A 17,045-nucleotide genomic window follows, 5' to 3' on the forward strand; every position below is an offset into this window, starting at 1 on the left:
AAGGTACAAAATGGGAGAAGATATTTGAAACATTCATAACTAGGAATATACTCCCGGGTTTATATTCAGAAGAAATGCATGTATATGAGTACTACAAGACATAAATGAGAATGCTCACAACAGTGTTATAAATACTAAACGCTGGAAACAAGTTGAATATTCATCAACAGCAAATAGTTAAATAGTGTTGCATCCTTGTAATAGGGACAGCATGGGAAATTAATGAACTACAGTTTCCTGAAACAACATGGATAAATTTCACAAACATAAACTTGAGTGGGAGGAATCAAACATGAAAGAATGATTCCATGTATAAAATTTAAAAACAGTTAAACGATATCATCTAAAAATGCAAAGGCATAAGGAAAAAGAATATAAAGAAAAGATTATCATAAAATTTAGCATAGTTGCATTTGTTAGGGCGAAAGAGATTGGAACTGGGAAGAAGTGCAGAAAGGCTTTGAAGGTGCTGGAAATATTATTTCTTGAACTGGGTGGTAGTTAAATGGGTGTTCATGTTTGTAAAAATTTCTTAAAGTTAAGCTGTATACTTATATTTTATGCATTTTGTTAAATGGCATAGTTTACAATAAAAGCAGTGTGAAAATACTGTATAGAAACTACATTTTCATTATCTGCCCATAATTATATACTTACTCTTGGCAGTGTTATCTCACTAACTTGAAGACTATAATCCCGAAGGTATGAAATCATTTTATAGTTCTCCTTTCATTATAAAATACAAAATAGAACCTATAACTCTAATTTTTTTCCTACTATTCTCATTATACAGCCTACATTTTCTCTCTCTTCTTCAACATAAAAAAAAATACTGTTTGGTTCTGAATAATGATTTGGGATAAATTTGGGCTGAGCTAGAAAGGTTAGCAAGATAAGATGTCTTCATAAAAAAGCAACTTCTATAATTTCTGTCAGGCCCCGAATGCTGAGTTGGAAGGCTGTCCCATGGCTCTTTCAGGCTCATCTTTATGAAGAAAGCCTAGGAGACATTGTCAGGCATAGAAGAAGATAACTATTCAGTTATAACATAATTTAAAAGGAATTTAGGCACCAAGCAACTAGATTAGCACCCCCTATAGCAGAAACTATGCAAATGAAAAACTAACTTCTTTATGTTTTATTTTATTTTATTTTTATTTATTATGCAAAGTGTATTCCAACATGCACATTTGTGTGTTTTCTTGTTGCTATTGTTATTGTTGTTTTTATCTTAAAGATGTAGGGTACAATTTAGGGTTAGGTATACAAATGGTCATTATGCAGGTATCCTTGTTGATGAGGTGTGCCCTCCCACCAGTTTCCCATTACTGCCAATTCTTTTCTTATAATAGTAAGATAATTGTTCAAGGTCCACTTATGAGTGAGAACATGTGGTACTCAGTTCTTTGTTTCTGAGATAGATCACTGAGTATTATAGACACTAAATCTGTAGTTTATTATAGACTCTAAGTCTATATCCAAGTTGCTGTGAAGTTCATAACTTTGTCCTTCTTTAAGGCTGAGTAATATTCTATTGTGTATATGTACCACATTTTTAAAATCTGGTCCTCTTTAATGGGCAGCATAGTTGGGTCCATGTTTTTGCTATTGTGAACAATGCTGCAGTAAGCATATGCGTGCAGGTATCTTTTTCAAAGAGTGGTTTGAGTTGCTCCAGGTATATTCCCAGTAGGGGGTTTGTGAGTCATATGGAAGGTCGATTTTTACATTTTTTAGGAAGCATCACACTGTTTTCCACAGAGGTTGTATTAGTTTACACTGCCATCAACAGTGTAAAAGTGTTCCCTTTTCCCGGCATCCTCTACAGCATCTGTTGTTTTTTTAGTTACTGATGACTGGAGTTAGGTGGTATCTCAGTGTGGTTTTAATTTGCATTTCTTTGATGATCAGTGAGGATGAGCATTTTTTCATGTATCTGTTGGCTGCTCATATGTATTCCTTTGAAAAAGTGTCTATTCCTACCTTTTGCCCACTTTTTAATAGGGCTGTTTCTTTTTTTCTTTTTGGTTCATTTGAGTTCCTTGTATATCCTAGATGTTAGGCCTTTGTCAGATATACAGTTGGCAAATATTTTTTCCCAGTCCATGAGCTTTCTCTTCACTCTCTTGATGGTTTCTTTGGCTTTGCAGAAGTTTTTCAATTTGATGCGGTCCCACTCGTCTAACTTGTCTCTTATGGCATAGGCACTTGGGGTTTTAAAAAATAAAACATCAAACTATAAGAACCTTAGAAAATTCAGGAGAAATCCTTAAGGAAATCTTTCTAAGTTTTAAAAGAGGCCAAATGTGACACTGCTGTTAGCTTATTCCAGTGGACAGAACCTAACATCTGGAGTGAGGAAGGTAGACTCCATGCCATTCTACTTAAGCCTCTGCTTTTGCCAGTTGTAAAATGGAAAAAAAAATCTTTACCCTAATTATTCCATAGGATATAATGAGAAACCAACAAAAAAGTAAATGTAATTTAATCTTATACTCAACAAAAGGATAAACATATCTAAGGGATGTGTGTGATTGCTATAAGCTCTAGACAAATAATTTCATGTGTGGGATGAGTAGTGGGGAATCAATATAGGGTTTCTTCACACTGTTCAAACACTAACCCAATGAGTCACTGGCATTATTAGTATTGCATATTATCCCGTGGGAAGGCTGGGTTAAAATAGAGATAATATTGAAAAACGCTGCTCTAGAAGTTATGGTGGGGACTCAAATTGAAAGCTAACCAATGATTTATTTGAAGATTATAGCATTCATCCTACTAGAATTAATTTAGTGATAATATCAAAAGGATTTGTCAAAAGAGCTTAAACTCAGATTATTTTCCCAGTTTAATCATTATTTAATATCAGAATATTTGCCAGTTTAATCAGTTAAGATACATTTCTAAGAAGTTGGAAAGCAAAGAACACGTCTTATCTCAAGATCCTCAACACAGTACAGTGCTGGCTCATGATGTTTATTAAGCACCTGAATTAAATAGATGGATTTATCTCTCTTATGCCTGAAAACAATCTAGTAAAAACTTTTTAAAAAATGCAAATATAGGGATTTCCAACAAGATGTCGATGGAACAGGCCAGACTGTGAGAGTCTCCACAAAAGCAAGTATCCATAAAGACTCTCTGCATGAGTGGGTGTGTGCTGGTGGCTGTGTGAAAGTGCATCTGAGGGGAAACTTGGGTTCATGTACCTGGGGCTCTTCTCCAGAGATGACTGCAATCCACCACCACCCTGAGATTGGAGCCCCTGGCATGCAGGATTGTCTGCTGTTCTCAGGGCTCTCCCAAGAAGAGGCAGCAGAAAGCAACTGATCCTCACCACCTACTGCCTGGCCCACATCATCACCTGTGCACAGCAGAGCAGCACAATCCCCAAGATCCCTGGAGAGGGCAGGATAATCTGGAAAGGAGCCCCACCACCAGTGAGGAAATACTGAAAAGCACCATTTTCTCTGTCCCGGGACCAGGCAGAGACCAGCATTGCCCTGCCTAGCTCCACTCAGCCTCCAACCTGGAAACTAGAGGTTATCTCATCAAACTCAGAGTGACAGATGCCCTTCTCCATGCTGGAATGGGCACAGATGTGTCAGATCTGAGTGGGAGATTTGACAGCAGCAGCAGCAAGCCTGGTGAGCCCAGATCTGATCCACCCTCTTCCCACAATAGTCTGTGGGGCATCTGACCCATGCTGAGAGCAACCCTATCAGCCTACACTGAGAGCAGAGGAGATGAGCTGAAGACCAGAGCCAAAAGGAAGCTGGAGTTACAGGAACAACTTCAAAGTGAGTTTTGTTTGTTGTTGCTGTTGTGTTTTGTTTGGTTGGGTTTTTGGGTTTTTTTACTGGTTTTTTTTGTTGTTGTTGTTTGTTCATTTGTTTTAGTTTTTTTCCTCTTCTGTCTTTCATTCTATTTTTGATTGTTTTCATACTTGCTTTGTTTCTGTTATTTTAATGCATTTTTAAAATTCCTGTTTATGTGTGGGTATTTTTGAGGGGAAATACATCAGTAGGGAGGTTTTTGTAGCTTTTTGTGTTTATATAACTGTCTGTATGTTTTGGGGGTTTTTAAAAATCTTTTCTATCTTTGTGTCTCTTTTCATTTGTTAATTGGTACACCTATCTGTTTTCCTTCTTCTTCTTCTCTCTCTCCACCCTCCTCTCTTCCTCCTCCTTCCTTTTTCTTTTCCTTTTTCTTACCTCATTTTGCTTTCGGGGGCAAGCCTATACTCCCAGTGCATAGACAGATTGTAAGGCAGTGGGAATTGGGGTGCAAGGGGCCCACACACCTGTCAACAGATACTGGTATCTGCAGATAGTCTCTGAAACACAGCTCTCCCCTCAATTAAATCTCAAAACTGCAAAAAGTACAGCCCCCCGCCCACAGTCCAGCTTCAGAATTGAACAATGCCAGAGGATCTACATAAGGAAGAACAGAAGACAGAGCAAACAGAAGGAAAAGCTGTCCCTCCATCCCTGAACAACAGAATTAAAGAAGAGGTTGAGAATGGTGGGGGGGGGAACCTATACAAAGGAAGAAAAACCAAAGGAAGAATATGAGTCTCACACAGACCCCTGGGAAGTCAGCAACTGAGAATACAGACTTTGGAATGCAAACAATAAAGAACTCCCAGAATAACTGGTCTCAAACCACAAACCCAGATATCAAGATATTAATAGAGAGAATAAATAGAAATGAGGAGAGAAAAGAGGAAAGAATGAAGCAGTTGATAACTGAGTTAATATCAATAAAGAATACAGTGAATAAAATAAATAACAAACTGATAAACATGGAAAGCAGAATTAACCAAGCAGAAGAAAGAATTTGGAACCAAAATATGAAACTAACCCAAACTGTTAAAAACATAGAAAAGAAGCTTAAAAAGACAGAACAAAACCTCCAAGAGATGAGCGATTATTTTAAGAGGCCAAGCCTAAGATTCATTGGTATCCCTGAGGCAGATATGGAGACAGAGACCACCTAGGAACAAACATTACATGAAATTATCCAAGAACATGTCCCTCATCTCATCAGTGACATGACCATTCAAACACAAGAGATTCAGAGAACCCCTGCAAGACAACAAATGAGAAGATCAACTTTTAAACACATAGTAATTTCCCTACACAAAGTAGGTATAAAAGAAAAAATCCTAAAGGCAGCAAGCAAGAAAGGTCAGACTACATACAGGGGAAGACCAATTAGAATAGTAGCAGACTTACATACAGAAACACTTCAGGCTAGGAAACCTTAAAGCCCAATCTTCAAAGTTCTCAAAGATAAACAATTTTAACCAAGAATTACCTACCCAGCTAAGCTAAGCTTCATCAGTGATGGATAATTAAAATCCTTCCCAGACATTCAATCCCTACGAGTATATGCTGCCTCCAGACCAGCTGTACAAGAAACACTTAAGAAAGTATTAAACACAGACAAAAGGAAAAAAGAACAATAATGTCCTTCAAAAGAATGCAGGAAAAAGATTAAAAACACACATGAATCAACCCAAAAATCAAAAGAGAGACAACAAACAAACAAACAAACAGCAGCAACAACAACAAACTCTAGAAGAACCTCATGACAGGGATAAATTCTCACATCTCAATAATTAGCCTGAATATGAATGGACTAAACACCACTAAAAAGACATAGAATGGCAAAATGGATAAAATATCATGAGGTAACAATATATTGTCTCCACGAAACTCCTCTCACCAGAAAGGACACTCACAGACTCAAAGTAAGATGATGGGAAACAAAATTTCAGGCGAAAAGAACACAAAAGAAAGGATGAGTCATGATCTTAATATCAGACAAAATACCCTTTAAGCTATCAAAAATTTAAAAAGATACAGAAGCTCACTATATAATGATAAAAGGAACAAACCATCCACAAGAAATATCCATTCTAAACATATACACACCCAACATAGGAACTCCAACTTTCATAAAACAGCTTCTAGGTAAACTTACTCTAACACTAGCATAGTTGGGGACTTAGATACCCCACTCACAATTCTAGACAGATTATTAAGACAAAAAATCAACAAGGAGATCCAGAACTTCAACATGATGCTTGACCAAATAAACTTAATTGATACCTACAGAACACTCCACCAAACAGCCACAGACTATACATTCTACACATCAACACATGGAACTTACTCGAAGATCAACCACATCCTCAGCCATAAATTAAGCATAAACAAATTGAATAAGATTGAAATACTGCCATTCAGACCACAGTGGAATAAAAATAAATATTAATACCAACAAAGTTCCCCCAAAACCCACAAAGACATGGACACAAAGTTGCATGACACTAAACAACTTCTAGGTCAACATGGAAATCAAAACAGAGATTAAAAGATACTTGGAAACAAATGAAAATGAAGAAATGTAATACCAAAACCTGTGGGATGCCATGAAAATAGTACTAAGAGGGGAATTCATAACAATGAGCAAACATGAAGAAAATGGAAAGATCATAAGTTAACAGCCTAACAAATCACCTAAGGAAGCTGGAAAAGCAAGACCACCAAAACCCTAACTTCTAGAATCTAGATCATCAAAATAAAAGCCCAAATTGGGGACATAGAAGACTAAAATATCATATAAAAAATGTAATATAATACAAAAAAATCAACAAAACAAAAAGTTGCTTCTTTGAAAGGATAAACAAGATTGATAGACCACTAGCTAGACTTACCAAGAAAAAGAGAGTAAAAAGCCCAAATAAACACAAACAGAAATGCAAGCGATCAAGACACAACTGACCCTGAAGAAATACAAAAGATTATCAGAGACTACTATGTACACTTGTATGGAAACAAACTTGAAAACCTAAAGGAAATGAAGGACTTTTTGACATCACACAACCTCCCCATGTGAAACAAGAAGAAATCAAGACCCTAAATAGACCATTAACAATCCAGGAAACTGACTATGTCATAAGAAAACTACCTACAATAAAAAAAGCCCTAGACCAGATGACCTCCCAGCAAGATTCTATAAAACATACAAGAAGGAACTGATACCAATCCTATTGAAAGTATTCCAGGTAATAGAGAAAGATGGAATGTTCCCCAAATCATTTTATGAAGCTAACATCACATAGATACTCAAACTAGGTAAAGATCCAACAAGAAAAGAGAACTACAGGCCAACATCCTTGATGAAAATAGATGCTAAAATTCTCAAGAAGATCCTAGCAAATGGGATCCAACAACACATCTCAAAAATCATTTACCACAATCAAGTAGACTTCATCCCCATGATGCAGGACTGGTTCAACATTCACAAGACCATAAATGTAATTAAATACATCAACAGATGTAAAAGCAAAACCCACATGATTATATCATTAGACACAGAAAAAGTTTTTTTAAAAATCCGTCACTCCCTCTAGGCAAAAACCCTCAAACATCTAGGAATAGATGGAACATACTTCAAAATAATAAGAGTCATCTATGAGAAACCCACAGCCAGTATACTGCTAAACAGACAGAAATTGGAAATATTTCCCATGAAAACTGGAGTAAGACTAGGATGCCCACTCTCACCCCTCTTTTTCAACATAGTTTTGGAAGTCCTAGCTAGAGCAATCAGACAAGAGAAGGAGATCAGGGATATCCAAATAGGAAAACAGGAAGTCAACTTATCCCTCTTTGCAGACGACATGATTCTATACCTCGAAAACCCTAGAGAATCTGTCAAAAACCTCCTTGCACTGATAAAGGACTTTGGCAAAGTCTCGGAGTGTAAAATAAATGTGCAAAAGGCAGTCACATTTCTATACACCAACAATAAACAAACAGAAACCCCCCAAAAAGCAGAATCCCATTCACAATAGCCACCAAAAAATGAAATACTTTGGCATCTTCCTAACCAGAGATGTGAAAGACCTTTACAATGAAAACTACAAAACACTGCTCAAATAAATCAAAGATGACACAAATGAAAAACTATTCCATGCTCATAGATTGGAAGAATCTTGGCCAGGCTCAGTGGCTCAGCCTGTAATCCCACACTTTGGGAGGCCAAGGTGAATGGTTTGCCTGAGTCCGCAGGTTGGAGACTCACCTGGGCAACTTGGTGAAACCTCATCTCTACAATAAATCAACTATTAGCTGGGCATGGTAGCACGCACCTGTAGTTCCAGATACTTGGAAGGCTGAGGCAGAAGGATGGCCGGAGCCCAGCAGGTCGAGGCTGCAGTGGCCGGGAGCGGCCACCGCACTCCAGTCTGGTAGACAGAGTGAGACTCCAACTCAAAAAGAAAAAAACACCCAAGATGTTCATCTTACCCAAGTCAATCTACAGATTTAACACAATGCCCATTAAATTCCCAGTAGCTTCTTCTCAAACCTGGAAACAACAATATAGGAATTCATATGGAAACAGAAATGACCATAAGTAGCCAAAACAATCCTCAGCAAAAAAAAAAAAAAAAAAAAGTGGGAGGTATCACACTCCCAGACTTTAAACTTTTTTATAAAGCTACAATAATCAAAATAGCCTGATATTGATCCAAGAACAGGCATATAGACCAATGGAACAGGATAGAGATTCCAGAAGCAAAACCTCAATTTCTCAACCAACTCATCTTCAGCAAAGCCTTCACCACCAACCACTGGGGAGAGGAGAACCTATTCAGTAAATGGTGCTAGGAAAACTGGCTGACCACATGCAGAAGATTAAAATAAGACCTATCACCATACACAAATATCAACTCTAAGTGGATAAAGACCTAAACATAAAGCCTCTAAGAACCTTAGAAAGTGCAGGAGACACACTTACGGAAATTGGAACTGGCAACCAATTCCTGAACAAAACCCCAATTGCCCATGCCATAAGAGATAAGATAGGCAAGTGGGACTTCATCAAACTGACAAGCTTATGTGAAGCAGAAGAAACCATCAAGAGAGCAGGGAGACAGCCAACAGACTGGGAAAAAAATATTTGCCAACTCTGTGTCTGACAAAGGCCTAACATCTAAGATATACAAGGAACTCATATATGCCGAAAAGAAAAAAAACAACCCCATGACAAAGTGGGCAAAATATATGAATAGATACTTCTCAAAAGAAGACATATGAGCAGCCAACAGATACATGAAAAAATGTTCAGCCTCACTAGTCATCAAATAAATCCAAATTAAAACCACATTGAGATATCACCTAACTCCAGTCAGGATGGCCATCATCAGTAACTCAAAAACCACAGATGCAGGAGAAGATGCAGCAAAAAGGGAACACTGCTACACTGTCGGTGGGAGTGTAAACTCCAGCCTCTGTGTAAAACAATGTGACGTTTCCTAAAAGATCTAAAAATTGCCCATCCAGCCGGGCTCAGTGGCTCAGCCTGTAATCCCGTGCCTTTGCGAGGCTGAGGTGAGTGGATTGCCTGAGCCCGCGGGTTCGAGACCCGCCTGGGCAGCGAGACCTCATCTCTACAATAAATTACAAAATCAGCCGGGCGTGATAGCGCATGCCTGTAATTCCGGCTACTTGGAAGGCTGAGGCAGAAGGATTGCCGGAGCCCAGCAGGTCGAGGCTGCGGTGGCCGGGAGCGGCCACTGCACTCCAGTCTGGGCGACAGAGTGAGACTCCAACTCAAAAAAAAAATTGCCTGTCCATACAACCCCACAATCTCCCCACCAGAAATATACTTGGAGGAACTCAAATCACTCTTGAGTTTCCTAAAAGATACCTGCACATGTATGTTTATTGCAGCATTGTTCACAATAGCAAAAACATGGAACCAACCATGCTCCCCACTGAAAGAGGACTAGATTTTTAAAATATGATACATATACATGATGAAATATTATGCAGCCACATAGGACAAAATTAGGAACTTCACAGCAACTTGGATGGACTTAGAGTCTATAATGCTGAGTGATTTATCACAGAAACAAAGACAGAAACAAACACAGAACTGAGTATCACATGTTCTCTCTCATAAGTGAACCTTGAACAATTATCTCTTTTTTTTTTTCCTCTCTCTGAGTTGGAGTCTCACTCGGTCGCCCAGACTGGAGTGCAGTGGCCGCTCCCAGCCACCGCAGCCTCGACCTGCTGGGCTCCAGTGATCCTTCCACCTCAGCCTTCCGAGTAGCCGGAATTACAGGCACGTGCTACGACGCCCGGCTGATTTTTTGATTTATTGTAGAGATGAGGTCTCGCCTGCCCAGGCGGGTCTCGAACCCGCGGGCTCAGGCAATCCACTCACCTCAGCCTTCCAAAGGCACGGGATTACAGGCTGAGCCACCGAGCCAGGCTTGATCAATTATCTTAATACAATAAGAAAAGGATCGGTAGCTGTGGGAAACTGCTGGGGGTAGGTGGGGTGGGATTGGCAGTAGTGGGAATCTCCCAGGGTTGGGGGGAACACCTCATCAACAAGGGTACCTGCAAAATGAACATTTGTATCCCTAACCCTGAATTGTATCCCACATCTTTAAAATAAAAAATTTTTTTAAATAAAATAAAATACAAATATAATCCTTCTAGACCATGGAATCAGTCCTAGCTGATTTTGATGGAAATTCCTTTAAATAGTCAAGAAACATATAATTCTTAATTTTTAAACCCTTTAAATCAATTTTTAATGTCCATCTTTCCAACTAATTTCACAAGGTTTACCTTACCTTGACACTAATTTTTTTCTATAGCTGTAATACCTATTGAGAAAATATATAATGGAATAAGTATAGAAATTACATTTTCATAACAGAAACTGTGAAGAAAATCAGAAAATGTACTGATACACTGACATACTAGAAATGAACTTCATGTTTCTGAAAGGGACCTCAAGGGTGGAAAAATACCAATTAATGAAGTTAACAAAATACTTCAGAAATATCTCGAATATCTAAGCTTAATTTTGGAAAGACATAATAGAGATAAACATATCCTTTTATACAATAAAACATATATTTAAGATAATAATTAAGACATTGTGGGTCTGAAGCAGAAACAGAATGACACATGATTAGATAAAATAGTACACTGAGCTACAGAAAGTCTACATTAGAATTAGTACATTCTGTAGCATTGTATCAGTGGAGAAAGGACAGATATAAACAAATGATGGGAGAAAATAGACCAATCATTCAAAAAAAAAGCAAATTTGACATTTAAGTTAAGCCTTACACAAAAACAAACTCAAACAGGATTAGGGAATTAAATATTTTTCAACTGTACATATATATATATGACTATTCATATACTCAAGGATCTTTCTAAGAATAACTTTAAAACAAGTAATCATAAATGGAAAATTTGGTAGGATTTAAATTTTTAAAAGACTCAATACTTCTCTACATTAAAAAATCCCCACAAAAAGCAACAAAACAAAAATTGAAGAGCTGTGAGATGGTGAAGTAAAGATATTGTTGTTCACTTCTCTTAGTGATCAATTGAAAACAACAATTGAAGTGAGAAAAGACAAAATTATTTTCTGAGACAAAAGTAGGAAACGCCCATACTCCTAAGTCATGTATATTTGAAGAAGCACTGTTAGGGGTGGTGAAAATTGAACCAGAGGAAGAGAGGATGTGGAGGGAGCATGCGCACTACAGAGCTCAAGTAGAAACAGCTGGCCACAGTTGTCTCCAAAATATCAGGCACACTAAGAGGGTCAAAAGCAACAATCCTTTGTTTGAAGATGAGGAAGCACCTGGGAAGTCTATCAAACCATTTTTACCACCACAGAGAACCAAAAGAACTGAGGACAAATGAAGAAAAGGACAAAAGAAAGGAAAACCACATCCGCTACCATGTGACAGGACAGGTGAAAAAAATCTGTGATGGGCAAAAATCTCTGCAGTTGCTAATGTTTCTAAGCCAACATGCAGCATAATACTTAATGCCTTACAACCACAGACCCTGTTTCATGTGGGGCTTCATTCTGAGCAAGGAAGAATTCCTGTCCCTTCCACACTATCCTATTACAAATAACTGGCCCAGTGAGAATTCATGTAATTAAAAACCCAGGGCACTCTCCGTGGGTTGGCACAGCATGATATGATTTTTAATTTTGCCAAAACATCTTGAAAAGAAAACACACACATTAGCACATGGGGGGAGAAGAATACATGGACAACATCTTAAAGATTCCTCTAAAATTGCTTGTTCTCAAGTCATCAATAGTAGCAGGATCTGCATGAAATAACGGTTGTGTCATGGATGTCCACTACTGTATCTAAAAGCTATTGAAACTAAAAAATGATCAACAAATGCTCATCCACAAGAAGAAAAAACACCACTGTGATTGGAAACCGTATAGATTATTCTGAAAAATATCTGTTAAAGAGAGAAGGACCCTCACAAGATCAGAGGAAAATCCAAAAAAGGAAAGAGAAAGATATAAATCACAAAGTGCTGCAGTAAGTCTGGGCCTTTGAAACTTTCTTAATCACTGAATATTCTCTGCCAGAGAGATAAAATTCCATTTTTAAGGAATAAACACTGGAAACAAAAATCAAATTGAACAGAGAGGAGACACTAAAGATATAAAAGATAAATAAGGCTCTATACTTAGGGGGAAAAGTTTCTGAGATAGCAGATCCAAGGCAGGAAATATTCTAACAGTAAAACATAGTCTAACCAACCAAGATCCATGCAGGTTCAGGCTGGAGCACACAAGACCAGAGGTAGAAAATGTTATTGAACCCAAGTTGGCCACACAAAGAGGCCCTTTTAAAAGTTTTTCAAGGTGATAAGAGAAAGGGAAGTTATTGAGCTCTGAAGCTGGGAATGAAACCCTACTTCATTTCTTTCACTCAACAGGAAACGCCTTCTAATAGCCCAGAAAACACAGGGGCCAGGTGCAGTGACTCATGCCTCTAAACCCAGCACTTTGGGAGGCAGAGGCAGAAGGATTAAGCAATCCTAGGGGTTCAGGACCAACCTAGGCAACAGAACCAGATCTTATCTCTACAAAAGAATCAAAAAATTAGTCAGACATGGTGGCGTGTGTCTGTAGTCCCAGCTAATCAGGAGGGTGGGGCAGAAGGATTGCCTGAGTCCAGGAGGTCAAGACTGCGGTGAGCACTACACTACAGCCTGGATGATAGAGTAAGACCCCCAACTCAAACAAAAAAACAAACAAATAAACCTAGGGAACAAAAAGAAATTCAATTGAGCTTCAAAAAATACAAAAAAAGGGGAAATAAACATTATCATATTCTGACTAGGAGAACACAGAAAAATGTGGTCATGAAGCCAATGGAAAAAACTGAGATTATAAAATCAGTCATATTACGTTAAGAAAATTATTGCGTCCATGAAGGAACAGCCTCAGATAGAAAGCTCAAAAGTTAAATAGCTAGAAATGACATAACAGAAATGAAACAAAAACAAGAGAACTCAGGAAATAATTAAGGGGGAAAAATGTACTCCCCTCAAACAATGCAGTCCAAAAACTATTAGACAAAGTCAAGCATGGTAGGCATGCATGTGAAGTATGCATTTGCATGTGTGGAAGGGGCATGTTATCCTGGAGAAAGTGTATCACCAGGTGACAAAATTATCAAGGGAAAGAGCAATAGCTCAGGGGCCATGTCAGAGCTCAAGTAGGATGAGAAGGGTATCCACATTGAGGGCTGAGTGACAAAAAAGTGGCAGAAAGAATAGGAAATTAGCTACACATAGAGAGATTGATCAAATACCAAAAAAAGGTAAGTTTTTTGAGAAAATAAACATGCACCACGAAAAAAATGGAAAAAAAAATACTAATATGAACCCTGTGGAGGTAAAGTTGGAGGTGGAGGTGTTGGTATAAACTTATGATTTTCAAGATGTAAATGGGTATAGAAATAAATTGATGTGTGTGTGTGTGTGTGTGTGTGTGTGTGTGTGTGTGTGTGTGTGTGTGTGTACATCCCGGTTCTCACAATTGAAAGGGCCTGGGAGAAGTGCATACCAGTAGCAATTAAGAAACTTAGCACCCAGTTCTTAGTTTCTAAATACTGTTTTACTAAAAAACAACAAAAACAAATGGAAAACAAACCAAAATTCCTTGGAGAAATGATGATTCCAGTCCTTGGACAGAGAAAATACCCCAAAAGATGAGCCTAGAACACCTGAATATATATGAAAATAAGGAAGTTCTCAAAGAGTAGTGGGGGCCCATTCAAGAGGACATAGAAGACATATTTTAAACATTTTCACTGGCCAAATCTGGGACAATTTGATCATCAAAATAAACAATAATAATGGATTATAAGCTTGTAAATTTTAAAAAATACACAAGGCCATTCTGATTTAAATAAATGGATTAAATAACAATACAATGAAGAAAAGGATATTTACATAGTTTGGAAATACCTCCCTACAAAATGCTTCCAGAAAAAATAAATTTTAAATGAAGGGCACTGGAAGACAAATTATTAAGTAGGAAAAATCTAAATAATGTGCCATAAGATGGAATGCAGTAAACATTCACCATCTTGTATGTTTTTTCTGCTAGTAATGCAAAAATTAATTCTAAATGTATAGAAAAAAACGGAATAGCCTAAATCGAGAGGCAGTTTACAAAATGACAAACTAGTAATATTCAAAAGTATCAAGGTTCTAAAAGTTAAGCAAAGACTGAACAAAGGCTTTAGTTAGCAGGAGACTGAAGATATGTAACAACTAAATTCAATATGAGAATCTGAAATGGATCTTTTGCTATGTATTATAAAAATTGCTCTAACTGAATTAAATATGAAGATTAGTAACACTATATCAATGCCAGTTCTCTAATTTTGACAGCTGCATTGTGGTTATGTAGAAATTTTTCCTTATTAGTAGGAAAAAAGTATTTGGTGGTGATGGACCATTGTGTCTACAACTAATTCTTAAAAGATTCAGTACAAAAAAGTTTTTGTATTGTACTTGCAAATTTACTGTAAGTGTAACATTGTTTTAAAAAAGAAAATAATAAACTAGAAGAAAGATAAAAATAGGTAATCATATAGAAATACTGATAATAAAAATATAGTCATATGAAATAAGTAAAACATGAAATAAGAAAAAGGAAAATGATTTTAAGACTATGACTAATGAAAGACAGGCAAAGGCAATAGAATATGAGTATTAATAGATTTCGGGGGAAAAGTTAAACAATGCTATAAAACAAATACGTAAAGCTTTAACTCAAGAATGACTTCTCAAATTAAAAAAAACTAAAAGTCATATATACTGAAATGAAACTCCAGGAAGCTGATGAATATTTCCCAGAATGGTTAACACCTAAACCAGTTTTAATATGGAATTTTAAGGCTAAAGAAGAAAAAAATATAGGAGAGGGATCCAAACAGAAGACAAAAATGACATCAGAAGCAAAATCAATAGTCAATTTAGAAACAAGACAAGATTTTAAATGTTTTCTCTTGGCTCTTGATATATTCACAGGTATTACCAGTTTTACCTAAGGAATCATGCAGAATTTAATGTGACTGATGAACTAACCTCTAGTAGTCTGTGTGGAACAATTGAGACTATTTTCAATTGAGAAAAAGAGAAATCCTGTACAATCTGAAGTGGACTCTGCCAAGATGCATTTACAACTGATAATGACAGAAATATGGGTGGAGCAGAACAAAAACTTAGTTGGATAAATTCATAAAATTTGTGAAAAAATAATGTTTAAACCCATTCTTAATCATTGTACAGGTACTTTGAGTACCATATTTGAATTTGTGGTATGAATCAGACACATCAACAGTTGAACAGTGCTCTTATGGACTTAACTATTGGCAATTCAAAGTATTTTTCTTAAGAAATAGAAATCATGTATTCTTAATTGCCCAATCACACACAAAATCAATCCCACAGCAATGGTAAACATTTAGGTATGTTATGTGATTGGTTTTTTTGGCACAGGACTGATATTAAAATTTATCTAAATGAGAAGAACTGACCTCAATTACTATTAATAAATCTTGAATTGAATGCCTTTAAAAATTAGCTGTTGCTATAAACTTGATAATGTTTCTTGATGAATTCAACCAAAAATAACAAAGCAGAACAGTGTTCATATGTGAAATTTATTTAGTAGTAAGTACTGTCAAGCTGCTTTATTTATTTCCCATGCTAATAAAAGGTAAAATAGGAAGTGAGATTCCATTTCCACTTAAATTTGCTGCAGATTTTTTTCTAAATTCAAAAGTTAAAACAATGCTATAAAACAAATACTTAAAACTTTAATTCAAAAAAGATTTCTCAAATTAAAAAATAAAAAAGCTGCATGTTTACACCCCAACGTATGAAAGAATAAGACTAACTCTGTTCCTTCTCCTTCTTTCCCACAGTCGCTGTTAGCAATACCTGAAGCCCTGGAAAAGACTGATTGACTAGCTGGTTGGTCAAGCATTTTAATAGTTACAAACATTAAAGTAAAAAATGAAGAACTATGGAAAGCCTCATCAATACTTTAGCTTTTACAAATGTCATTCAATCAACGCTTGCTGGGCATTTACTTACTTTTGGCTAGTCAAAATTGTCTCTAACCCCAGGAAATAACAGATAAGGTAGAGTTATTTACTATAGTGGTTCTTAACTAGAAGCAATTTTGCAATGTCTGGAGACATTTTTGTTTGTGGAAACTGGAGATGCAAAAGATGCTATTGGCATATAGTGAGTGAGGCAAGAGAAGCTGCAAAGTATCCTATAATACTCAGGGCAGCTTCCCACTATAAGAAATCATCTGGCCCAAAATGTCGACAATACCAAGTTTGAGAAAGCATAATGTACAGTGCCAATGTGGGCTGATATATGTGAAAGTAGATTTTTTTTTTTTTTGAGTTGGAGTCTCACTCTGTCACCCAGACTGGAGTGCAGTGGCCGCTCCCAGCCACTGCAGCCTCGACCCGCTGGGCTCCGGCGATCCTTCCGCCTCAGCCTTCCAAGTAGCTGGAAATACAGGCGCGCGCTACCACACCCGGCTAATTTTTTATTTATTGTAGAGATGAGGTCTTGCCGAGTTGCCCAGCGGGTCTTGAACCCGCGGGCTCAGCAATCCACTCACCTCAGCCT

The sequence above is a fragment of the Carlito syrichta genome, unplaced genomic scaffold, assembly GCF_000164805.1.
Source record: "Carlito syrichta isolate Samal-C Ts95f unplaced genomic scaffold, Tarsius_syrichta-2.0.1 Scaffold117902, whole genome shotgun sequence".
NCBI classification, from domain to species: Eukaryota; Metazoa; Chordata; class Mammalia; order Primates; family Tarsiidae; genus Carlito; species Carlito syrichta.